General features: G+C 38.9%; 1 protein-coding gene across 3 annotated transcripts in view; it reads right to left on the reverse strand.

Moving 5' to 3' along the window:
- The window catches only part of Sdccag8 (serologically defined colon cancer antigen 8), a 220,526-nt gene that overhangs the window by 33,557 nt on the left and 159,168 nt on the right, over nt 1-27,801 (reverse strand). The gene's annotated exons all lie outside the window — the stretch shown is intronic.

The following is a 27,801-nucleotide window of genomic DNA, read 5'->3' on the forward strand; positions in this document are numbered from 1 at the left end:
AAAAATTTTACATGGCAGCAAGAGATGTAATATAGTGTTCAATGCCATCAAACTATGGAAATGGGAGGATTAAGGAAAGGGTCAGGACCCAGAAACCCCTGAAGTTCAAAATAAGAGCAGCCACAGGGGCCTGGGCCAGGAATGTCAAGCTTCTCTTACAGCAAAGCCCTTAAGATCATGTGTGCTGACTAGTCAGGCGTCTTCATGAAGATGCTCCTCAATCAGTGACCTGCTCTGACTTACACCCCAAAGTAAAACTCAACTAGAGCTTTGTCTTGTGGCTGCTCAGCCTTCATTTTGGGAGGTGTTCTGATCTAGGATAATCTTCCCTCCTACAGGGAAGTCTCTGTCCACACCAGGATACTTGATTATATTTCTGACACAGAGAGATAACTTAGGCATGGCAGCTCCGTTTTGTCATCTACTTAGAAAAGAGAAGAGAACACATAACAACAGACTAGCAACAATGTTGTCTCACAGTGTAAGTCAATAAGATCTCTGTCTCTGGGTTTCCTCATACTGTGAACAGGAATAGCCACCCTTGACAACCACTTAGCAGAGGGGTTGGAGGGTGCCAGCTGAAACTTACAAAGCATGTGTGAGGTTGCAATTATGGAAATACAGAAATGAGTTTTCTTTTAAGAATCAATTCAGAGCAGCTTAAATCAACGTATTAAAGATTTCATTCGCTTTACAGAACAAATGAAAAGGTACACCCAGAGACTGTACTTTCACACCACCCATAGCATTACAAACATTACATTTGTGCAAGGACTGTAGTAAGTTAATGAATTGCAGTAAATTCACAAATAATATATTTGAAAAAACTTTTTCTCAAGGCCTGATCCCAGTCAATCATGGGAAGCTGTCATCAATATGGAAACTGTCAGTCCAAACAAAGCAAATACATATTTACTTAAAGAGTGGATTCTTTCCGTATCCTGTCTTTTTAAAAAATGTATTTAGTACAGTGTCTACAGGGTTTCACTACATAGACTGGACTCATAGGGATCCTCCTGTTTTCAGCCTCCCAAGCACTGGTCCCTGCTACCACGCTCAGTCTCAACTGCCCTCTCAGTGTGCCATGGGGGCAGGGCCAGCACGGCATGCCAGAGACCAAACCCCAGTCCCTGCATCTGCCTAAGCGGGCACTTTAATCCACTGAACTATCTGGCTGGCCCCTCTTTCCATATACTTTCTAATAGACTCCTATATTTAAAATTATTATGTCTGAATGATGGATTAAAGAATAATGCGTTGGTTCTAAAACCGATTATTAAACAATGTGGATATTTACATTTTTTTGCTTTTATAACTTTCATTGTTGAGATGATGCTGAGAATGAAATTTCTTTTATGTCTTCAGCATCAACAGAACAAACACATGCTTAATTTGAATATTTTTCCATAAAGAAAACACTATAGAGCAATCAACAAACTAATTGGTATAATGTAGGATATATCTGACCAAAAGAGAATAAAAGTCCATTTCTCCTCACAGAGCACTAATGTTTCTAGCATGTATGATAAATACCTAGCTTCCTCCACCATTTTCCTCTTTGGAAGTACATCACTATATATTCGGTGACAATCTGCTCCTCTAGAATTTGGAATTTGAGTAAGACAGATTTGATTCGTTTTTTTCTCAGAAGAATGCACAAAGAGCCCTAAAAACAAATGTTCTCTATAAGACAGTGTGATGAAGGCATTTAACATTCATTAAAAACAAAGCATCTGCACAAAGGCCTTTAAGCTGAACTCTAGCTTCTTTAGTCCAGTTCTGCAATAGAAAATTAAGTATTTTTGGAATACAAGCCCAAGGAAAAGGACAGCAAGAAAGAAGAGATAAAGATGGAAGATGACCCTCAAAATATAAAAGAAAACCTTCCCACTCCCACACAAAGACAAAATGAACTACTTCTGCATTCCCTTTAAATGCTGGGAATGATCTTCTTTGGCCTAGGTATATTGGTGTAAAAAGAAAAACTAAAAGATTATATTTACATGATAATAATTACATGAAGCACAAATCTCACTCTAATTTCTCTTACCCCGCTTTTTCTTAGGTTGATTCTCCTGCTATAGTTCATCAAATGGTTTTCAGTGATAATAACTGGAGACATACATTTTTTAAAAAATACTGTTTATTTCAATACTATATCCTTAAGTTTTCCACCTGACTTTATTTTAGCAAGTTTGTTAAGCTAATCCACCTGGAGCATTCTAGTGTCCTGTGTTTTCAATATCCCTACCAACCCACTGGCCTAATATGGAACGTCTGCACCGCCCAAGGTAGAATCGAGGAGAGAACATAATGACTCCTCTCACAAAGATCTAATCATGTCCCACTTTAACCAGACAAAGGAGAAAAAGCTGACCACTGTGATAAATTGAGGATAATCCTGGTTCATCCAGTGGATGAAGAGCTGGAAGACAGGAAAACCAAAGAAGGGAGCCTGGACTCTGAGCTTCCTTGGGCCCATGGCACACAGGTCACCCACTTGTCCCAGTTCTTGCTCCAAGAACATGCCTGCCTTGAGTGCAGAGACAACTGTCACCAGTTTACTTGTTTCCCAGGAAATGGGGGACAAATGAGAAACTGCTGGTTTGTCGGGTAACATTATTAAATGTACTTTGCACTTGAAATGTGGCAAATAACACAGGATTCTAATAAACTAACTCCCATTTATAAGCATTGCAAGAGAAACTTACTACAGCAAATTATGTCACTAAGTGAAGAATGACCACTTAACTAATCCATTTGTAAATCTGGATTTAATATATTGGGTTTGTTTAAAGTGAGATATAGTGGCAACAGCTTGGCTTTCTGTCAAACTGAATTTAGTGTCAGACACTTTGAATTATGGTTATTTATTCAATTTCAGAGCCACCAGTCTCCTAGTGTATTCAAGTATGATCAAGATGATAGACATAGAGCAAATACATGTTAAGCAACTAGCCCACTATTTTTATGGTTGGATAAAACAAAACCTAATTTTTTTGTAGGAATTTTTTATTAAAGGTTTAAAAGATTTTCATTCCTTTCAGATGAAATTGTATTCCTTTTTTAAAAAACATATTTATCTTTAAAAATGTGCCATGGGTTTTTCTTCTTTTATAATTTATAACATTTTTATCCTAAGTAGTGTATATAAACTTTGAAATACTGACTTTGGTTATCAAAAGCAAAATGAATAATGCTGTCACAACATTATGTGATAATAGATTTGATTTGCTTCATCAAGCATTTCATTTCCACTGCATCTGAATTCTCTGTGACCACTTGGACCCCCAGTGCAGGGGGTGGTGCATGATTGCGGGTATTGAATCTCAACTTCTCCACTAGATGAAAGGCCTGTCTATTGTGAGGTGAGTGTTGCTCACTTTGTAAGATGCAGTGATGAATAAAAGAATTCTCTAGGAGCTCACAAGCAAGTGGGGACACAGATTTGTCACCAGGAAGATGATGTCAGGTACCAAAAACATGGGTTTTAGATATTTCAGTTACTGGATAATTTAATTTCTCCAAACCTCAATTTGCTCTTTGGGAGTACAAGACTGATATTAGCAGTAATAATAAATAGGTAACATATTGCACTTAGCTGAAGCCAGCTCTTTATTAGTCACTAAAAAATGCTACCTCTTTTCTTACTCATACTTGTTCTAATATTGTATTTGTCAGCTTTTAGTCACTACAACAAAACACCTGAGGTTACTTAAAAAGAGGAAAGGTTAATTTTGGCTCATGGCCTTTGAAGTTTCAGGCTGTGGTTGCCTGCCCCAATTTGAGCCTATGCTTGCAGGAGGAAGTGTGCCATGGCGGGGAACAAGTGGCAGGGCACAATGGCTTCCCTTCTGGTGATCACGAAGCAGAAGAAAAGAAGGGGCTGGAACTCCAATATCCCTCGAGAGGTCACACTGGAGTGACCTAACTGCCGCCCACTATGTCTTGCCTCTTAAATGTTCTGCCAGCTTCCAATAGTGCTACAGACAGGACCGTGCATTAATATCTGGACCTTTGGGAGATCCTTATCCAAACAACAGCACTCCAGGGGCACCACAGCACTGACCAAGATGCACTGGGACCTCAGGGCACGTAGGTTGGTACATCACCTCCCATAAATTCAGGGGAATCAAATACAAAAGGTGCCTCTCTGCCCAGGTACGAACTCTACGACAAGAAAACTCTGAATTTCAGTCTTGTGGAAATCAGTTCCCAGATTCTCTGTTTGGCCTTTGTGTCTCAGAATCACAGTTTCAAAAGCAACACAATACTAATAATCCATCCGGCATAGTATATATGAAAAAAGTATCTATTTCATGTTTTAAAGGTCATTGAATATATAACAGCTAGATAGTTGAAGCAAAATACCATATTCATCAGTGAAACAGAAAAGTTTAGCAGCATTCATCTGTTCTCATTTTAAATTTACCACAGTATGTAAATTAGAGGATTTAAAAAAGCATCAGGCAAAAATCTGAGCTAGGTGCGAATGAAAAGCACAATCAGAAGCAAATTTGTGACTGTTTGAAGTGTAAGAGTTCGCCAAATGGGATGGTACTTGTATTTTACTACTAATCTGAGTTTGTGCAAAGCCAATAGAAAGATCCCAATTATTGTTAATTACCCAGAGTAGGAATTTGCTGCTAAACTGCTGTGTTGGTCTCAGGTTGGTTTTTGTAAACATCTTACTTTATATACTGAAATGATCACAGGAATACCACACACAGAGCTGAACTTTAAGCATACAGTCCCCATCACAAACATATTCAGAAGAAAATAAACCAACTACAATTTGGATTACAGGCTGAATTACCTGGTTTTAAAAATATTCTGCTCTCTATATGAGAACAAGAAGGACAGTTATTCTACCGAAGTAATATTTCAAAATACCATGATGGCTCAGTGAGATAACCTGATCATTCTTAACAGGATTTTCTGACATCTAGAACATTCACACTATATGAAAAACACACAGAGGCGGGTTTGTGATTCACACTCTTATAGATCTCGGTGGGCCAATATGTTACACTGAGACATCAGCCTACTATTTCAACAACACCCTGTCTGGAATCTACGGAATAAACCACCTTCAAAAGCAAGATGAACCATATTAAATGAAGCTGGGGAAAGTGAAACTCAAAAGTACTGCCATATCTTGCAACCCAAGGATCATTAAACCTGGGCTTGTATGCCAGTGACCTCCCACACTTGGGTCAGAGCCCTGAGCCAGCCAAGAAGAGTGAGATTTAAGGTCAGAGAAGGGCTAAATGGAAACTTTGGATAGTACATGGGATACAGAAAGAGACCCCACCTTGGCACCACATCAAAGCCTGCTCCAAGATCAATTTTTGACCCCTTGCACCCCAGGGTGAATTCTGAGTCTTACAATGCTCCTCCTCCTCCTCTTCCTCCTCTCTCCCTCCTCTTTCTTCCTGACCTTTGGTGAATTCTCAAGAGTCTTACAATGCTCCCCTTCCTTCTCCTCCTCTTCTTCTTCCTTCTTTCTTTTTGTGGTACCAGCAATGCAATTCAGGACCTTGTGCTTGCCAGGCAGGTACTGTGCCGCTGAGCTATATCCTTAGGCTCTCTGATTACTTTTTGCTCCCTCAAGTAACATGATATTTAATCAACTTTGAAAAAGGACAGTATGAAATAAATGTCTTTTCTGCTCAGGGCCCAATCATTAAAGCATGCTTTTAAAAAATTATTTATTTATTTATTTATTTCTTACAGGGTCTTGCTATGCAGCTTGGACTCACAGTGACCCTCCTGTCTCAGGCTCCCCAGTGCTGGGATTACAGGTGTTGGCCACCACGCCCGGTTTTGACAGCATGGCCTGTGGTGCCAGGGATTGAACCTGGTCCTTGAGCTGGCTAGGAAGGCACTTAGACAGCTGAGCTAGCTCCCCAGAGCCAAAACACACTTTTGATTGGCTCCTATCTTTCAAGCACTGTTTCAGGTGGTAAGAAGTCAGTGGTTAGTGAGACAGACAGGTCTTCACCTTGTGACACAACCCAGAGAAGGAAGGCAGACAAACGGGGAGAGTCCTGAGAGCAGCACTTCAGGAGTTCAACGCTTCGAGTGGCCATGAGTGCACAGACCTAGACCCTTGCTCGTCACAACAGAGACACTTGAAAAGTAACTGGATCTGCTTCCCTCAAAACGAAAACAAAACATTAAATTTTGTGTACATTTTCTGAAGATTATGTGTGGATTTTAGATGAAGAATTTCACTGCAGAGCCAGCATGGTGATATGCCTGTACAGACTCCATACTCTGGGAGGCTGAGGGAGGAGGCGCACCCCTGTGAGCACAGTCTGGGCAAGTCAGCAAGTTATGGAGACCCTGCCTCAAAACAAAAAGGACTGAGGATGTAATTTAGTAAGAAAGTGCTGGATTTAATCCTCAGTTAAGAAAAAAAGAAGAAATCCTACTGCAACGAGGGAGAAGAGGCTTATGACAACAATGAACACAAAACCAAGGAAGAAGGATTTAAGAAGTAGGAGGAAAACATATCAAATATACACTGTTATAAGGCAACGATATAGGTTTAGGGGAACAGAAAAATAAAAAGAGCAAACGGAAAAACAGGTTGAAGGATCTCACACTGCTTGGAAAGGTTAGTCAGGAGGTTTCCTACAAGAACAAAACCTGAAGTGACTCCGTTTTGTTACTGTTTACATTTCCTCTCACAAAAGTAACACATGCTCAGTGCAAAAAAGTGTAGCCATTATTGCAATGAAAGAAAGTAAACTAGTAATGCCACTGAATACAGACAGCCATCGCAGCACATTCTGGAGTGCATTACACACGCACACTTTGGTGTAACAAGCTAGGGAAAATTTTATTCACCAGGTATTAGGAAGAAATAATCTGATAATTTGATAATGAAATTGCTATTCTGCCTGCTGAAGGTCATTAAAAGCCTTTCAAAGCACAGCTTTTCACAGCCTTTCAAAGCACAGCTTTTCAGTGGACTAAGGCGTTTGCTTAGGCAGACACAGGGACTGGGGTTTGATCCCTAGCAGGCTGTGCCGGCCCTGCCTCCAGGGTGCACTGAGATATAGATTGAGATTGGGCGTGGTGGTGTGTGCCTGTAATCCCAGTGCTTGGGAGGCTGAAAACAGGAGGATCACTATGGGTCTGATCTATGCAGTGAGATTCTGTAGTCTCTTTACTAAATACATTTAAAAAAAAAAAGGCACAACTTTTCTAACTCTGTACCTAGACCCATTAGTAGTGCAGAAATTTATTTTTTATTTTTATTTTTTAAATTTTAATGTCTTTTTTTTTCTTTTTTTTTTTGGCAGAACCAAGGATTGAACTCAGACCCTTGCGCTTGCTAGGGAAGCACTTATTCTACAGAGCCATCTCCCTGGCTCCACAACATTAATTTAGAAAGTCAGAAGCAAGTTTTTGCAAGGAAAATAAAAAATATGGATTTTAGAAGGAATGGTAAAGGTAAATGCTGTTTCATACAATTTGTGTATATGTACACACATGATTGTAGTGTTCAACTTACTTCTCGAGACCCAAGATAGCTTGAACATATGCATACTCGAGTGAATACAGTGAAGCCTTGGAGGGCTGGAGCAGAACTGTAGTGTTGTACACTGCAAGAGGGAAAGGAATCTAGGGAATGTAAGAAAACAGAGAAATAGTAAGCAAAAGGACAGAAGGGCGATCAGGAGAGAAGAAAAACGTTCCAGGGTAGAAATGCAGCCTGGAAAAGACCTTGGAGGAAAGAAGTAGGAATTACGGGAGATTGTTGCTTCTCCGGGATGTGTGGTGTAAATGTTCTCCATCTTCTTACAGTACCTTCAGCAAAATCTATGCTTGATTATGAGCGCTTTTGGGTATATAGTCTTTGGAGAAGTCAAGATGTTAAATTCTATGTACAAATCGCAGGGGGCAAAATATGAGTCCACATATGTGAGATAAGCAAGACAGAGCATGCAACAGGCATGATATTCTGCATATATATACTTACATTTTGTGTATGCAAAACAATAGAGTAACCTACTACACTTGTATCCTATTTCTCTATAGAGATATATTTTTAGTATTCTGTCATATCAGTGAGCATGTTTTGCTGACAAAGTAAATTTTTTGGGGTATTTTAAATTTCCATTGTAGGAAATTTCTTTTTTAAAGGAAATTTCTATAACCTATTTCTATTTGTTTATGTAACTAATCTCTCAATGTCAGACATTTTGATTAATATTTTGATTTGAATATTTTTGGGGGTTTTTCTCTTAGAAATCATAATATGGCTTGGAGTCATAATTAGTAGAACTTTCCAAGGAGAAGTCTTATTATACTTTTTATACTAAATGTATTTATCTATTTATGAGTCTTTGCTGTAAAGTAGGGCTCTTCCACCTAGCACCAAGGACAGCATTAGGTAGCTGATAAGTGTGTTGTGAAGTGGATTCCACAGCTCTAAACTATCACCACGGTGCAGGGAGAAGAGATCTTCCTGGATGGGTGGCAAGGGAGGGTCATACATGAGCAATGTGAAGAGTCAGAGAGAACTGGCTGTCAGTCATACTCCTTCTCTCTTTCCATACTATTCTCCATACCCATTGCTTTCCTTGTAAACCAACCAACCAACCAAACAAACAAACAAACAAATAAAAACCAGAAAAAAACCCCAAAAACCAAAACAAAAAAACCCACCCAAAAAACAAAACATTAGTTTGGTCATAGAAATAAAGGACACACTAATTTTAGAAGAAAAATGTAGACTTGATTCAGAAAACTTGCATGAATGAATAGATGACTAACCAATGCCATTTTAGATTTGCTGGTTGCAGTCTGCAACTTAATTCCCAGGGATAGAAAGAATGTCACTAGAAGTTAAATCATACAAAAACAGTACTAATTTGTAATAGAAAAAAAACCCCTGATTTTTCTCTTTTCTTCACTTCCCTTATCAACAGATACACAACTTTACTTCTTAAACATTTCTATAGCCCATCCCACACCTCTCCTTCATTCTTATTTTAGGCAGTCATTATTTCTTATCTAGTTTTTCTGTCTGGCTCCATAAAACTCACTCCATGCTGCTGCCAGGGTGAGTTATGAAAAAAATATCAACCCGCTACTATGCCTTATTTGAAATCCTTCTCTGGCTCCCCATTGTCTGCAGGACAAAGAGCCACCTTGTCATGGGTCTCAATGAATCCTGCTTTCCCACCTACCATGCCACCAACTCTGACCTGCTTGCAGGTTTTCCCTTGCACGATGTAGTTTTTTCCTCTAGATGTTTTCTCCTGCCTGGCATGTACCAACGTATCCTTGAAAATCAAGTTCTAGCATCCCTTCCTTCAAGACATTCACCCGAATTCTCTCAGGTGGGGACTGCCTCTGCCACATCAGCATCCCTACTAAAGTAGGGGCTGGTGCAGCTAGCACAAAGGCTTCATGCCATTTTTGTCCAACAAGACAAGAATCCCTGGAAGTCAGGATTGTTAGTGTTTGTATCTCCAAGGCCGGCAGGTTTCCTGTTATATAATAGGTATTTTACTTTGGGGTTTGTTTTGGCTTTTTTGTTTCTTCAAACAGACCAAAGTATACCACAGCTCAAAACTGTTAGCAAAGAACTGATAAAGCCAGGTGAGTTCACATCCTAAAGGGCTGGTAGAAAGGACTGAGCATGCATGTAAATCAGCCTATATTAATCCTAATCATTCCTAACAACTTTAAACCAAAACAATGCTACTTCCTAGAGAATTCAACACAGTTTCATATCCTGGAACTTGTCGATTGATAACACATGGTTCACAAAGATTGCACAATTCTAATGAGGTAAAAACAAAACAAAACAAAAGGTTCATGTATACACAGTGCTCTAAGTGCTGGAAAACAGAAGAAAAACAGAATGACTAGCAGTCTACAGCTGGGGGATGCTGGCTGCTAGTGAGACCTCGAGGTTTTGTTAGCCATGCCCTACCCAACTTTAAAAGCCTCACCCTGATGGTGCAGTTCTGTGAGCCTTGGGGAGATGGCATCTGAAACATCTTTAAGCCTTACCTTGGAGTCACTTGCTCTCTGCATTGAAGTTAGGAGACCTGGAATCCCAATATGGAGCATGAGAAAGGTCCCATGGGCTTCCTGGGCTGCCCTAATTGCAGGAAAATTGGTTTCTCTGCTCTAGGACAAAAGCTGTAGAGTGCAGCGGGCCATAATCCAGTTAGGACCAACTGAAAATAACCCTCCACAGGAACACAATCACATAATTTAAGCAAGAAACAGGAAATACAATGTGAATGTTGTATGTTAAGGACCCTGTGGGAAAAAATGGAAGCTGTTTTACACATGGATCACAAAATAATTATTTTAAAATAGAAGAGATACAGAAGTTAAATGTGTTTGCTTTGAACCAGAAATGGAAGTCTCTTTTTAAGGATCAGCTTCCAAGGGCTGTTCAGTCTGATAAAGCGAAAGAAGTGTTTCTAAGCCTCAATGTTGTATTGTCTCCTTCACCTACAATACACAAATCAGTAGCATTACATAAGAAGCCAATTTTAGCTGATTTTAAAAAATGATTACAATTTGTAACTTCACAATCATGTTTTAATATATCAGGCCACTGGGGAAAGCAAAAGCTTGGAGAACATATAACTCGTTCCAAATGATGGTCATAAACTTTGTAGAGTCAAAGTCATTTTTGTAACTGTTAACAGCCTTAGTAAGTAGCCCCATTAAACATGATCTACAAACCTTGAAAATAAAGATCACCAACTAACAATACAAGGAATTGTTATGTGGCCTAAATAGGCAGAGGGAGCCAATCTTATTTTAATGAGATCAAAGCATGTTTAATAGTTGTGATTAATATTTATTAAGTGCCCACTGGCACACATTATTATACAATCAAACTTTGGATTTATATTACTTAATGACAGTAATTAGACACACATATAGTAAGCAGGTTTTCTAAATGTGAAGATAAAGATAATAGGTTATTTTAAAATGTTATACCTACACATCAATTTCTCATTCTGTCCCATTTTTTTTTTTTACCTTTTATAACTTGGAGACATGGGGAAAGATGACTTTTGAAAAGCAGATTAAAAAGACTTCATTCTAAGTGCCAGGTACTATGCTACATGTAAGACATACAATGATGACTAGAATGTGATTTTCTTAAATTCATAGCCTAACAAGTCAGATTTTGAAGGAAGAATGATGATGTCGTATATGTTGGTCAAACTGTTGTTTGAGTAAAGAGTCTAAAATGTAAAAGAGTTAAGGAGTGGAGTGATAACAGCTGACCTGGGCTTACAAAACACAACAGGCCTTCAGATAGAGAACAAAAAGGCCTTCCAGGAAGGTCTGGGGGAAGCCAGACATGAAGACCTTAACTTCAGATTTGTAGAGACGGGTTGAGTCTTATGCAATTTTCAATTCCTAAGCCCACTGCAGGTCCCTCCTATCATAGTTGGAACTTAGTGAACACAAGAAGAATGCATACATAATTAATGAATTAACAAATTAGTCAATGAATGAGTACCAGACTTCTCTCAGTTTACATTTAGAGACACATCTAGACATTTCTGAATGTCAATAAACAATAACAACAAAAATGAATTCTGAGAGTCCTTGAACCTTGAAAAATTTACCCTCCTTGTTCAGTATAGCCAAGTAAGTGAGACTAGAGATAACCAAGTTCCCAGGATCTATTTCTCTCTCAATCGAGTTTGGGGCCAAGCTGGATGATATAGTGAGTTCAAAGCCAGCCTGAACTACAAAGTGAGACACTGTCTCAGAAAGCCTACAGGATCCAGCATCTCCAACTGGACAGCAGAAAACCCTCACCTAAGGGGCAAATCCACAGATTGGGCAGTGCCATGGCTTTCCATGCCAAGCAATGGTACACAGTTTGCCTGGTATAAGAATGATCTACTAACCCAGCTTCCTGGTAGTATGAAGTTGGTATTATTATCTCAACAATAGAAAGCAGAAAGAAGACAGAAAAAGTTCACTTTCGTCTGCCTCCAAATTGGTCTCTCTCTCTGACACAAAGGGAAAGACTGCATATAGAAAGCAATGTGGATTCTCCTTATAGTATCAATTACTATGTTGTATGCCTTCACTTGTCTGATTTGGGAGTTCTTTCTAAAATGCAGTAGAAGGGCTGGGGAGATGGCTCAGTAGAATAAGTGCTTGCCTGACAAGCACAAGGGTCTGAGTTCAATCCCCGGTTTCACCAAAAAAAAAAAAAAAAAAAAAAAAAAAAAAAAATCCAATGGCAATTTCAAACAGGCATGCTTATTCACAATAGACTACAATGCAGTAGAAGCTCACTGAGTGGACTATCACTTACTCTGGTCACCTAGTGAGCCAATACTTTCCTCTTCTCTCTGTTAAGCATTTTTGGATGCTGCCCATGCTCATCGGCAAACTCAATGGCCAGTGAAGGCCACTTTGTGGCAGCAATGGGCACTTCCACTCCCAACAATTGCATTACATTGCCCAAAGTCAGCTATGTTTCTTCCCAAGCCTGGCTATGCTATTTACATAAATGCAATTAAATGTTTACTGAACTCAGAAATGTTATTATTTTTTTAAAAAAGAGTTGCTGATTCCATTAAGACTAAGTAGGATGATTTAGAAAGACTCAACAAAGCTGAAATTTTCCCCCTGTAAAATAAGTTTGTTAAATGAGGTGTACATCAAATACATGGAGAAGACTTCGTAGGGAGAGGGCCATTAAAATAGGGGACTCTCCATGGATGCTGCTTTCCAAGTGTCTTTATGTCCTTGGTTTAGGGAAACAAAAATGGGTGCAGAATGGATGCAATCTGAGTGTGGTTTACATAGGAACAGATGGGGCTCCAAATCGGGCGACTCATGCACAAAGAAACTATGTGAGCTCACGAGTACATCATTTGTCATGGCTTCCTAACCTTCCAATTAACCATACAACATTGGTCTCTAATTTACTGCACAAGATAGCTAAAGCTGTTTTGTGTCCATTCAGTATTTTTCTTTAGATTATTAGTACTAGTCCACCTCTGTACTCCTAGAAACATGGAAATGGTTGAGTAAACAGCACAAGATGTCAGAAAACGTGGGTTCTCTCATCACCTGACTTTGGTCTTACATATAACCTTATCCCTTTGGGTCCCAGTTTCCTCTCTGTAAAGTGTATATATTAGGAATAGGGAGAGAGAATGGGTAGAGAGGGCAAAAGAAGTTTGACTCAATATATTTTCAGATCTCTTCTGATTCTCTCAAGTGCCACCATACACAATTTGGCTTATTTGACATGGAGAGGGCTCTTTAATTCATTCATTAGTAGTTAGGGATACAATAGATAAACTATTTAAAAAAAATATAAACTCATCATTAATGCTGATAATTAATGAGAAAAAACCTTTAGAAATTTAAATATATATATATATATATATATATATGATTGAAATAATGTTTAAATTACCAAAAAGAAATTAACAATTTGAGAATGAGAAAAGATCTATGTTCTTAAATGTCTATTTTTCTATAAAAATTTCTGCAAGAAACATAAATTCACAATTTCAAAGCAGGTTACAAACAGTTGCAGTTCTACAAATAGTATACATACAAAAAATATCTAAATAATTTCCAGGATTAATTTTAACAATGCTAATATGAAACAAAAATGGGTATTTTGTTTTGAAAAACAAGTACTGACTGCAAGAAAATGAATTACCCAGGGGGAAAAATGTCAACTTTTAAGTTCTTAGTTCTACAACACAGATGAATAAAGTTAAGCCCAAGACACAACTTAAGCCATATCTGAATTGCTTTACTAATAATGTGGCCTATCAAAAAATATGTTCTAAATAAACACATCAGCTAACATTGTTTTGATGTTCATTTCATTTTGATTTTTTATTGAAGTAGTATAACAAGTAGTAGTAGTATATAAAATATACAAAAATCAAGAGATTTACATCTTAGTACACATAATCTTTTAAAATAACCACTTGCCATTTGCGAGCAGGGAAAGTAATGCAAGTGTCATATTCAGTTTATATACTGCCTTGGAGTCTATATCAATTTCAAGTTTTCTATTATGATTCAGCTATTCCAAGAGTTCCCAGAGTCTGAAAATATTTCATTAAAAATTAATGTGTTATCCACACAAATGGCAAATATTGAAAACTAGGAATATAAATAAAAACTAATAAAAATAGTAAGTCTACTAATGCTGAAGAGGAAGGAAGACAGGAGGGGAGGAGAGCATGTGAAAGGGAGAGAGATTTTAAACATCCGGTTTCTATTCTGGACCGCTTATGGAAACAGACAGACACAGCAAGCAGAAGCCAAATATATTCTCAGGCTCTGACAGGATTTGTTTTCTGTCTTGTCATTATTTTTACTATATTCTTCCTAATAATATTTCTCCAATGTTCTAGATTTCCTGCCACAATACTAGTCTTGTTAGGAACTCACGAATGAGGACTGCGGAGGATTCAGGCATGTTCAAAAGAGTCCAGCTGTCTTGCAAGGACTGGGTGAGCCTGAAGCTTTCTTGGAACTCTTCAGCACACAGTAGTGCAACCATGGTGCCTTCACCCTCTGCACCCTTTCCAAGCCTTTGGAACAATTTTCTTAGGGCTTGATTCAAGTGCTGGCATAGCAATAGCTACCTGGTTTAGTGCAAAAAAAGGTAAAGCCAAACGAGTGCTGCCATTTCACTAATGCTGGCAAAAAGGAGACAAATCTATTTTTCAACCTTTTGATAAGAATTATTCCATGTTAAGTAGCAAACAAGTATTACCTTACTCGATCTCGATCCTTTCAATTTAAATGCTAGTGAGAAAGAGACAGAGTCACATTGCTTATCAAACATGCAGCACGGACCTGATCCTCCATCAAAATAAAACACAATAGAGCTGTTCTACAAAAAAAGATAATGAGGAACTATTTTGAAAATATGAAAGAATTGTTGAATGTAGACTATAAAAACACCCCTTTGCATCAAAATAAGTGTCCCTCTTTATTGCACACTGATTATTTTCTATAGAATTTAAATTGTACATAAAATTATAAGTGTGCCTTGTTTAATGTAAATTGATTGTCTCAATTATTGGGAAAGGATTTGAATTTTAATGGACTATTTTGCTGGAGATATGCCAAGCGAACCAACAAAACTCTAATAGCTCCAACTGGAGGTGCACAGCCAAACATTTACATAAATCACACAAGCGATATGGTCCCAAGAATGACCCTGAAGTAGTCTAAAAGTGTTAGTAGGCTTTTCTCCAAGTAGATGAAATTAGTTTTAACTTTTTATATTAGAAGATTCTTTGGCTGTGAGATTCTAGTTGGGTTTTTCTTTAAAAAAAAAAAAAATGGCAAGATCCACACATTAGTAGAAAGGACTTTTGTGAATCCATTTTTTTTCTGATGTTCTTTCTTTCTACAGATTAGATTATCTACGGAAATCAGGGCTTCACCCTGAAGGTAAAACTAACTTTAAGTCCAGTAGAACTGTGACACATTTGAATGTGTCAGAGGAACCTAATCCAGAAAGTTGGTTAGACATATCCCAGCTGAATGCCACATAGTTATGCTTGACATAACTCCTTTGTAAAAATCCAGCACCTCTGAGGTCAAACACATCTCCATACTTATAATCATCAGACAAGGGCAGACCTCAGCCATTTGCTACCCAGATGGTTGTGACATTTTTATAGTGAAATTACAACCAGAGATGCCAGAGGTATAGATTCACATCTGCCTGAAATTGCTAGCCTCCTAAGATTTTTTTTTTTCACAAACTTTCTACCTTAAGAAACACTGTTGGCCGACCAGAGAGTTCAGCAGATTAAAGCGCCTGCTTAGGCAGCACAGGGATGGGGACACGCTGAGACAAGGACTGAGACTGGGCATGGTTGTGCACGCCTGTAATCCCAGCACTTGGGAAGATGAAAACAGAAGGATCACTACGAGTCCAATCTGTGTAGTGAGACCCTGTACTGAACACATTAAAAAAAAAGAAACACTGTTGTTACAGGAGTAAAAACCACCCTGATATAATGCATGAATCATTTACTACACACATTTACCTCTCAGCTACTGGTCATTGTGAATTTATCTTAATTGTTGCCAGTTTAGGAAAGTGAAAACACAAGGTTTAATAATTTCAGTCTAGAAAGGCTCTTGTGCCAGGGAACACTGGCAGTAGTAACATAAATATGCATATAGGAATTATGTATAAAGTCTAACTTAAGATTTGGGCCCACGAATAAATATTTCCCTGGATTCATCAAAATTTTTTGAATGAATTTCTACAATGATAAAGACTGAAGCTGAATATAAGGCATTTCTTTCTATTCCAAAGTTCAGAAAGTCTTGTGAGAGCTATAAATTATTAGCAATGACAGTTGTGATTGATTTCTTCCTAAGTGCTGATCTGGCTTTTATAAAACAACCTCAATATTAAGAAAGGCCAAAGTCTACACGATATATTTATATTTTTAAAAGAACCCAGAGGTTTTTGGCAACCAACTGGTTGACTATGACTCTGTATTTCATAATTAGTGAGAATCAGTTTTGGATAAAAGCCTAACTGTGAATTTTAATAACATGTCACATCCAACAAACCATTTCACTGTATAAGAATATGAAATCTGACTCTGGGTCTTACTCTACAAATAAGGTGGGTATTCTAGCTGAATTCATGCACCTACAATATATGAATGGCAATGGAATACCCATCTCTGACAAAAGTAAACAAAAAAGGGGGGATATAAATGAAGGACCATCTTGTAGTGAAAGACTTTCTCTTAGTTCAATGAGAAGAAAGTTTTAAACTAATAGTGTTTAGACAAGGTATCATGTCTGCATCTTATACTACGAATAAGTAATACAAAGACAACAATATGCAATGTATTAATTACTGTAACTGTCCTACTAACATGTTTTGAAACTGTCTCATTGCTACTTCTTTCTCAATAAAATTAATATAAAAAGAAAGAAAGAAAAGAACCAAAGCAACTGAATCATGAAAAAGAAAAGAGGAAAACAATGTTAGGAAGTAAAGATGAAGGAGTCAGATAAGTTATGCCAGCGGATGAGAAACAACTCAGCTGAACAGCATGGTCGGCATCTTCATGCCCAGTCAACACCCTGTACCCCACTTGCAGAGGACGGAATGAGCCTCACGTAGCAGCCAGAGTCCGCAACGCATCACTAGATGGACGGCTACTTTCTTCTGATGACACATTAAAATTTACATCTAATGGAAAAGAGTACCTTTAAAGCTACTCTCATGCCGCTTTCCTGTATTTATACAGAACGTCTTTCAAGTAACTGCTTTTGGAAAAGGAGAAAATGGCTCTGCCTGTGTTCATATAAAAATTGTTTTTTAGAATACAGCCATTTGAAAACCAATTTCTATAAAACAAAGGCACAGAAAAAATATACATCATCAAGGCGTGGTCACAAGAACCAAACACTCTCTAATCTGATTAACTTTAATCACCAGCAGGCTGTGAGTTATACATGGTCAAAACAATGCTTGAACTTGATTTTTTCTCTCCTAAATGTACACATTCAACTAAAACAAAGGAAACAATGAAAAACCACAAACGGCTTTTTTTTTTTTTTTTTACAAAAGGCATTTCTCTCCTCAGAAGTTACTGTGTTCACAATTAGCAGAGAAATGTCAGAAACATAATATCCCTCCAAGCAGTGGATTATTGATGTCTGAGAGTCTAGACTTCAGTCTCGTAGGAACCCTCAGAGGCGAAGTGCACAGTGGCGCGCTGCTGCCTACAAGGCTGCCTGCAGAGCTGCGAGTCCTCCTTGGGGCTTCCAGCCCATGCCAGGAGTGTGACCCTCTCCCTAGAACTCGCCCAATGGCTCTGTCACCGGCACTTACTGCAGCCCTGTCCGAGCAAGGTGCAAAGAGTCAACCTTGGAACAAAATTTCACAAAAGCGGTCTAAGATTATCTCCTGAGAAAAAGAAGGCTCATGTATCCTATTAGCAGAGCTGATTTGGTTTTAAAGGAAGACTTGCTATTTTGTGTTTTTGCTTTCCTTTGGTGTATTTTTTGTGGAATAGTAACATCCACTTAATTTGTAATTAACTTGGAATTACAAATAAAACCCAATAGTTTATTATTTTATTTAACAAAAGTACACGTTTTTTGTGTGTCGAGCAGACTCTGAGGCTCACTTAGGCCCACATCCACTGACTCAGGTCGAACTGGTCTTTTCTGCCTTTTCAGACCACGCAGCTGACTCATGGTGAGGTGAAGTAACTCGCCAAGGTCAATAGCAGGTACAGTGGTGAGGGTAGAGCAGAACCCAGGCAAAAATCCAGAAACTGCCTGTTCTTAACCACCAGTACCCCATGCACCACATGCTCCATTAGTAGTTAAAAAGTCTTTTTTCTTTTTTTTTTTTGTGGAACCGGGGATTGAACTCAGGCCCTTGCGCTTGCCAGGGAAGCGCTTATTCCACTGAGCCATCTCCCCAGCCCAAAAAGTCTTTGTAAAAGCTCATTTAGTCTTGCTATAATCCGGGGAGAGAGGGGGGTCACTAATGCATATTCACCTGAAAAACCCCGGCAGAGAATTTGACTCCTGTTGTAACAGGGTCACTAGCCAGCTGGAATGGGAAATCTTCCTGGGAGCATGGGAGGCAGGGGACAGGGGGCCAAGCCGAGGTCAGAAGTTGGTTTACTGGGGAAGCTGGAACAGGAACCATTGTAGTGTTTAGAAGGGTGCACTGTGGTGGCAGACAACCCTGCATTTCTTGACCTCTGATATCACATAGCAAGCTATGTGACCTTGGGCAAGTTACATAGCCTCTAGGAGCTTCGGTGTCCTGCTGTGAACATAGAAGGCCATGACATTACCCCATCAGAACTGCTCTGATGATCATACTTAAAATAGTTCTTCTGGTACAGATTTTCCCTAACACATTAGTTGATGTTAGAGATTGCAAGGTCCCATCTACCAAGAGATACAGATTCCATGATGAGATTCTGTGACTCTTAGCTGAATAGAACACTATTGCACTGGGTTTATTTGGCATTTATATTTTTCAAAAAACTTTTACACATATCTTGTCAATTTGCTCCTCATAACTATTTGTCATCGTATTCAATCCTTGTTTTATTTGAGGCTGAACATTTATCTGACCTAAGATCATATGGTTAGCAGGTAACGTGGCTGGCCCACGAATTCAGGGCTTTTGCTCCCTATTATAAGATTTTTTCTTATCATAACTTGGTATGGTTCCATGAAAGATGTAAAACCTCTTTCCAAAAAGCTTTTGATATAAATGAAGTAAAATGACAAAAAGATAGAAATAAATATTGATCACTTTGAGAGCTTGGAGGAAATGGAATTGATGTCTCTGGATGGGATTGGTTAGGAGCTTTTACCACCATGGAGTCTTTGACAAGGACTTTAGCACCCAGGCTGGCTTGTAACTGAGAAGTCAACGCAGATTCCAGAAGAAGAATGAAGAAAATAAAATAGACATTCATCAAAGACACATTTGCAGGAATGCTCATAACCAGTAAACCCACATGGCTGCAGAAGCAGAGCCCCAGAGAGGACAGGAGACGTGCATAATGAAGGCTCTCTCAGGGGCTGGCGTGGAGGCCGATGCCACCAGATATGATTAACTGTGACAGATGCATCAGATTCACTTGCAGTGCCATCTCTCCTGGGCCCTCAATCCTTGCTGCTGCATTTGAGCTCCCTGCCTCCATGGTAGTCTCCTGGTTCTGCCACATGGAGTTTACTGTGCACATTTCAAGTCTTGGGCTCCTTCTGCCACTTGGAGTTCAGTAGCATGCCAAATCACAGAATTTCAAATTTGGCTTCTAAAGCTGCTGCTACGAGGCCTGTTTGATGTAATCTGAAGGGCAGGGGCATTATCACCCATGGGGAAAATCTGGACCCATGAGATGAGAGAAAGCTGAGCAGACAAAGGCCCTCTCCTTTTCTCCTTCCAATGAGCTTCTCAGAAGCACAGTTTCTGGTGCAGCCTGAAAAACATTTGTGTGACTTCAGTTTTGTGGCTTATGAAGTAGTCACAGTATGGTGATACATTGGCTGACCTTGTTTTTCTTTCTCACTTTCTTTTTCCTCACTCTGGATGTCTGGGGATTACATTAACACTTAATCTTTGCCTAGATTCTAAGACAATAGGAATGAAAGAACTGATACAATAGTCTCTGAAATCCTGACGTGTGTGTGTGTGTGTGTGTGTGTGTGTGTGTGTGTATTTTACTAAAGGACAGAACCCACTCTACCACTAAGCTACATCTCCAGCCTCTTTTTTTTTTTTTGCGGAACCGGGGATTGAACTCAGGCCCTTGCACTTGCCAGAGAAGCGCTTATTCCACTGAGCCATCTCCCCGGCCCCTCTTTTGTTTTTTTTTATTTTTGAGATACAGTTTTACGAAGTTGCCCAGACAGGATATGAACTTGCCTTAGCTTCCCAAAGTGCTGACGTTACAGGTTTGTGCCACTGCACTTGGCTAGTTAATATATCTTAAGACAGACACAGAAAAATACCAACCAGAGAAATAAATCATACAAATGCAAGTAGTCTCAAAATGCATGCAAAGTGACTGGTGAAAAGTTTAATTATCTCATGGGTTACAAGGACACAAATTACCAAAATGGACATGATAAATAAGAAAGCTATAACAGAAACACTCCGGCTCTTCAAGAATGAGGCAAATGCTATGGTGGTTAAAAGGCTAACATGACCATATTTAACACTGCCATCTCTTTTCTGCTGAAACCCCTCAAAGTCTCCTTTCCACAGAACTCAAAATGAACCCTAAACATTTTATATGATTCAAGAAAATGACTCTTCCAGACCTAACTTCTGAGGGTTCTATCACCCCTTTTGATATAAGAAACCACCCAGACCCTTCCACCCACAAATCACCTCCACCATGACAATGAGGAAAAGCCCCATTGTCTCCAAATTCCTGAGACCAATCAGAGAACTTTCAATATAAGACAATTAGTTGAAAAATTCTGTCTTAAGACAGAGAGAATAATGGAATTGTTTTATCCTCCACAGAGGAAAGGAAGGAGGAACAGCCAGTATAAAAGTAGGAAAGAGGAAAGCAGAACAGCTTTAATAGATTCTTACAGACTAGTGTGATTAGACTAGAAGCCCTAGGAACCTCAGACAGAGCAGGACAAGAAAGTCAGCACTCATTTTCTCTTCTCAGTACTAATTGAAACCCAGGGCTTTGCTCATGCCAGGCAAGTGCTCTATCACTGAGCTGCAACCTCAGCACCTTTTCTAATTATTATTATTATTATTATTATTATTAGTTTTTAGTTTGTTTATTTGTTTTGTGTAGGGTCTCACCATGCAGCTCAGACTCATAGTGATCCACCTGATTTCTGCCTCCCTAGTGCTAGGATTACAGGCATGCACCACCACACCCAGACTCTACTGCTGGCTCAGTGTGCCCGGGAGCAGGGCCAGTGTGGCATGGAAGGGATTGAACTCTGACCCCTGTGTCCACCTGCCTTTCCAATTCCTGAGGCAGGGTCTCACTAATTTTCAAAGGTTGTCCTGGAATGTATATGCCTCCTGCCTCAGCTGCCTAAGTAGCAGGGACACCAGGCATGAACCACCACTCCTGGTGCACTCACTCCTAAGCATTGTTCTGTGGGCTTCCTTCCACTGGATAGTTGAAAGAAAGATGGGGTGCAAGGCTAGAGACTGAGAGCAACCACTCTCCTCCAGTCAGGCATAAGCACAAATGCCTGTCTACTTAGTAGATTCTTCTTCTTTTTTTTTAAGACGAGCAAAAGCATTTTAAAGCTTCTGATGGAGGAACAAAACTAAATCTCAGCAAAAGGAGAGAAGGAGATGGGTGGAAAGCTCTTCTTTCCAGTCCTCTTCAGTAAGGAAGGTAACTATTTAAAAGGCAGTTCTCTGAGGAAAAAGAAGTCTTGATGCAGTGTGTCTACTAATTTCTGTGCTTTAAATACTCCTATCAGGGAAAAAAATGTAAAATCTCAGCAAGTGATTAATTCTTAGCCTCAGCTGGTTTATAATCTTGGTATAATGGGGGGGAGGTCAACTTTTCCAAACTTTCTGATTATTGGACCTTTCTTCTTTTCTCTGCATTAATATTCTCAGATTGCTGCTAGATCCCACTGGTGAAGCAGCCTAATCCACCTATTTCCATGGTCAATGAAATAAACTCTGAAGATAACAAAAAACTTCAAATAGAACAAGTTGTAATAAGCTCTTTTTTCTAGCAATATCTGAATCATCATTTATCTCATAAAAAGATAATTTTATATCATAACATAATGACATACAAATTGAGAATAACCCAGCAATTTTGTTAATTTACTTGTAATAGCCTGTTGTCAATTATAAAAACAGATTCGCAAGCAGTACAACACCAAAGGAGTCCCTGTCTCCAGAAAATTGGTGGTGATAGGGCAGAGGCGGCGAGGACTGTACATCCATCTGCTTCAGCGAAGAGGTGCAGATGATCCACTTCTGAATTACAATCCACACAGGACTTGGAATGTGGTTGTCGGGAAGCCACTGCACTGCTGAGGTAAGTGTGCAGTGCTGCACCATGGGGGGCTAAGCAACAACCCCAAACAGACTAAATTATTAGGATGAAGCCAAATTAACAGCAATTTGTAATCAAAAGCAAGAATCACAGCATTTGAAAGCCAAAATGACCTCAGTGCAATACATAACGTAATAACTAAGCACCCTTCCCACAGACCACTGGGAACCCAACTCTGAGAGCTCAGGCTGCTGGGCAAGGAGGCAGCCAGCAAAGTACCATGGCAGCTTTCTCTGTAAGGTGTTTTCCTTTACACAAACCAAATTTCAGTACTTCATAAACAAGCATTGAATTGGCTTTAAAACTGCCCACACCAATTGAAAAGACCTATATTTTTGCATCTGTCCTTTGATCATCCCTACCCAGGGACCTTTGGCCTATATACTGATCTCTCTTCTATATAAGAAATGTCCAACTTAGGAAATTTCCTGAAGGACTGGGAGAATTTCCTAAGCTCAAACCCCATATCTACTATCAGTAAGCCTTCTGGTTTGTATAAATTGGAGAGAACAAGAGTTCAAAAATAAAATCAAAGAAAACAAAAGGGGGCTCTCCCAAGAGACAGCAGGTGGTGTTATGGTGGCTCGACACTGCACGCTCACAATGCCTTGGCCAGCTGCTATGGTTTGGGTAAGTGTCTATCCAAGGTCCACATGTTAAAGGCCTGGTTTCTAGCTTGGCACTACAAGGGGTGGGGGTGGATCCCTTCAGAGATCAGGCCTAGTGTGAGGTCTTCAGTCATTAGGGGCACTCCATGAAGGACCCAGAGGATCCTTAGCCTCTTCCTCTCTTTTTATTCTTTCCCAGTCACTACCATAGGTACATGGTTTTGTTCTGCCATGCATTTTCACTTTTATGTGGTACCACAGGTCCAAAGCAACAAAGCCAACTGCTCATGAATTAAGGGACCTAAAGCTGAGCCCAAACAACCCCTTTCTCTTTATAAGCAGGGCACCTCACCTATTTGCAGGAGTGATGGAAAGCTGCTTGCTACATCAGCTGAGGTAGGCAGAGCATCTGCAGCCATGAGAGTGGGGCATATTTGAGTCCTCACTGTGGATCTCCAGGCCAGGATAGTACAAAGCAGGTACCCAGTCAACACAGAGTAAACCAATTCTGGCCTCGGCTCCCCTCAGCATCGCCATATGCACAGTCTTGCATTTGTCAGCTCATATTCACCTCCTCCAGCTCAGTGCTGGCCGTCCTGACCGGCCTTGTGCTCAGGAGATTGTTGCCCTGTCTTTCTCTGCCCCAGCATCTCCAATTTGCTATTGACTCTGAAACCCCCTCCCCAGAAACAGTTTTATGAACTCCCTTTAGGATTTATTAAATCATTTTATTATTGTTGCATGACATGCTAAAAAGAAATATTTTAAAGTACAAACATCTTATTTAAGATAAGTGTAAGTAAAAAGATTTAAAATTTATTTTGAAAAGTAATTTCCCTGTTTAATAAGTAGTACTGTTATTTCATTACATAAAGTAAATTCTTAATGTATTAATTATGCAAGGAAAGGTACAATTGGCCAATAACAGAAATATATTTTAGCACCAAAGTATAATATAAAATATAGATTTGAATTTTTTAAAAATCAGAACAAAATTAGCTTTATAACAGTTTTGGAAGTTTTGATGTTTGAATGTGTAATTCAACTGGTATTCTTCGTTTTTAAATGATGGAAAACAGGCTAAGATTTCAGACTTCTATTTTCAAGCACTTCTTTGAAAATAATGACTGGCCTCAATTCCTCAGAATTAGCATGTCAAGTTACATAAAAATCAATACTATAAATACTATTCTTAACATCCGCTTTTGAAGAATAAAATTTCCATTAGAAAAATAGAATGTGAGGATTTGGTAAAGATCATTCTGAGGCTAGTTGATGGAAGGATTATCAAATTTAAATTCAATATTAGCTTGTTACATTTCAATCAGAAGCTTCCTGTTGTTAGACATTTTCTGTATACTAAACAATGTATTACTATACAAAAGGAAAAGAACTCTGTAGAACTAATGACAGAATACCAAGGACTGCTGGGGGTTGGTGCTTAGGACATGACCAGATAAGGGAATAACAGTGTTCACTGGACGGTCACTGACTCTGGGTCTTGTGCACTGTAGAAGTAGAGGGGCTCTCACATAGCTCTGCTATCTAGGGGGAAGCATGTGACTCAATACTTAAAGTACAGACAAAAAAAAAAAAAAAGCTATGCTATTTTTTAACATGAATTCCCTAAACTGCCTCTGTAGACACCAGAGGTTCCAAACTACCAGCTGAAAAATTTAACTTTCTTGACCTTTACAATTTTAATTATATTCTCAATCTGTCTAATGTAAAACAAAAAAATCCCCCAATAAGACGTGCTTTTCCTAAAATGCCTCCACAACTTGTCCCTCTCTTGATTTCTGTTTTCTCTTATAAGCCAAATACCACGAAAAAGTGATTTCAACTTGCTATTTCAGATTTTCAACTCACAGTTTTCCATCCACTCTAATCTGGTGTCTGCACCCACTCTTCAACTAAAGTTACTTTTGTTAATGTAACCGGCGATATGCCTGTCACCAAGCCCAACAGATTCTTTTCAACATCGTTTAATAGCTCAGTGGCATCTGGTTGATCACTTCATGTTTCGCAAGGCAGTGTGTCACCCTTTGCTTGACGTGACAACAGGTTCCTTTAGCATCTACTTATTTCTCAGTTGCTTTTGCTCAACTTCTTCTTCCACTTTTACCTTTAGAAGTGTTGGTGTCTCTTAGAATCAGTGAGTCTTCCTTCTTACTGTTTCTTTCTTGTGACTTTACCTCCAGCCCAGGAAGAGCTCCTGAATTTGGCCCTTTATGTCCACCTACTTATTCAACATATCTTCTTGAACAGTGTGTTTGATCATTAAATTCAATGTGGCCAAATTGTAATGCTTATTGTTATCCTATCCCAGGTGATCTTGACCACAAACCTGCTTCATTGGAATGTTTTCTACTTCTCAATAACCAACACTGCAAGGCACTCTCTGCTCATGCTAGCAACATGCTGCTATCTTTGACATGTCCTACCAACACCAACAGCCTATCAATTAAGTCCTGTTGATGCCACCTCTACATAATTTGCCAACTATTTTGCTTCTCTTTGTCACCATTATTGTCACTCTAGCCAAGCCATTACCACCACTTAACTGGTCTTGAGTAAACACTACGGCTATGTACCATCCATTATCTACTCTGGGCTATTTTAAAAATGCCAATTTGATTACATCATTCTCTCTTTTTTAATAAATATTTTTATTCCTTATAATTGGTAACAGGATAAAATTAAAGATCTTTAGTAAATGCCTGTTGGTTGGTCCTTGCCCCACCCCCACCTCTTTCTCCCTTGTTATGTTAAACACACAATTCCTTCTCTTCCTAAAAGTATTATACTTTCTTTCTCTGGAAAGGAAGAAAAGGAGCTGGCAAATTTTTCTAGGACAAGGGCAGATGGTAAACACACTACACTTTGCAGACAAAGAAGCCATGGCCACTGACTCAACTACTCAACCCTGATACCATGGAGTAAAAGCAGCTATGAACGAGACAACTATGTCACTGGGCCATTAAAAGAATGGGCTATGGGCTGGGCCACTGTTTGTCAATTCCTGCTGTAGAAGGCTAATAATCCCCACCCTATCATTTACAGGCTTAAGTATTACATTCTCATTGACATTTTACCTAACCAGGACAAATCCCCTTTAGAACTAGTCATAATTGTAATTAATTAGACATTAATGAAATTCTTTTGTCAATATCTATCTTCCCTATAAAGATGTATGCTCTACCAGAGTGGAAACTATAGTAACTCTGGTATATTATCTCTACCATAATAGGTAGAGAACATGACACATAGTAGCTATCAATAAATTTTTTTATAAAATAAAATAAAACACAACATAAAAATAATAAATATTTGTTGGAGGAATGAATCATAAATTTTCATTTTCACTTTTAGTTTAGGTAAGTTTATCTTTCCAAGCCTTAATTCTTCATTTGGAAATGGACACAACACTGTAATAACAATTGCTTCCCACATTTAACTCAAGGTACTTAGGCAGGTGTGCTTTTTGACAACTCTAATATGATATACTAACATGGAAAGAAATGGAAGCCAGGCATGGTGGTACATGCCTGTAATCAGAGTATTCTGGGAGTCTGAGACAAAGGGGCAGCACATTTGAATCCTGTCTGGGCAACTTGGAGTAACTCTGCCTCAAGATAAAAAATGAGAAAAAGGTTGCAGAGATAGCTTAGTGGTAGAATGCCCTGGGTTTGAACCTCAGTATGGGGGTGGGAAATGCCTTGGTCGTATAGGATGGGAACAAACTAGTCGCTTGGCCCAAATCTTCTCTCCTGTTTTGTTGGCTCTCTAGCTAAGGATGGTCTTTATTTTTTCAAAGTGTTCTAAGAAACTAAACCAAACAAAACCAAATCGAACAAAGTCAAACCAAAACAAATCAAGAAGACTATCATAAAGACCACGTCAGTCCTACAAAGCCTAAAATATTTATTTTCTGTACCTTTACAGAAAAAAATTTGCCAACCCTGACCCAGAACAGGGGTTGGGTTTAAGTAAATATTTTAACTGGTAAATGAGTGACAATTACTTTGCTTTAATATGTAGTAACTAAAGAACAGTACTACTTTTTGCTTTTTATCCATTCAATAAAGTAATTATAGCTATAAAGACACAGCACCCTCTAGCCCTTCACATTTTATTTTAAATTACAGGCTAAAAGGAGTCTATAAACTTTGTAAGTTTTCCTCTGTTACGTCTACAACTGTTTCTGAAAAAGAAGGCTGAAGATGGGGTGGAAATGGGGTGCTGCAAGCCAACAGCACCACCTCCACTGGAAGCTAGTCCTTGTTGCTGTGTATACACTTTCTGTATGCAAGTCTTGGTCTCCAGAAACCAATTCATTATTGGCTTTAGAATACTCAGATTTTATTCTTTGAGAATCTATTATCATTCAGACATTAGAAGTGACACATTCACAAAAAGTAATTAGGAGCTATGTTACTAAAATAAATCCCTCAATGCGATATAAGAATAATTTGAAGTCAAAATATCAAGATTCAAGCTTGACCAAAAAGCTACAACTCTTGTTGCACAGGTCCTGCTTTACCTTGGTCTTAACCATCCAGTAGAAAAGTATGAAGATGAAATATAGGAAGTAAAGCCAT

This window comes from Octodon degus, unplaced genomic scaffold (genome assembly GCF_000260255.1).
Source record: "Octodon degus isolate 3935 unplaced genomic scaffold, OctDeg1.0 scaffold00017, whole genome shotgun sequence".
Lineage (NCBI taxonomy): Eukaryota > Metazoa > Chordata > Mammalia > Rodentia > Octodontidae > Octodon > Octodon degus.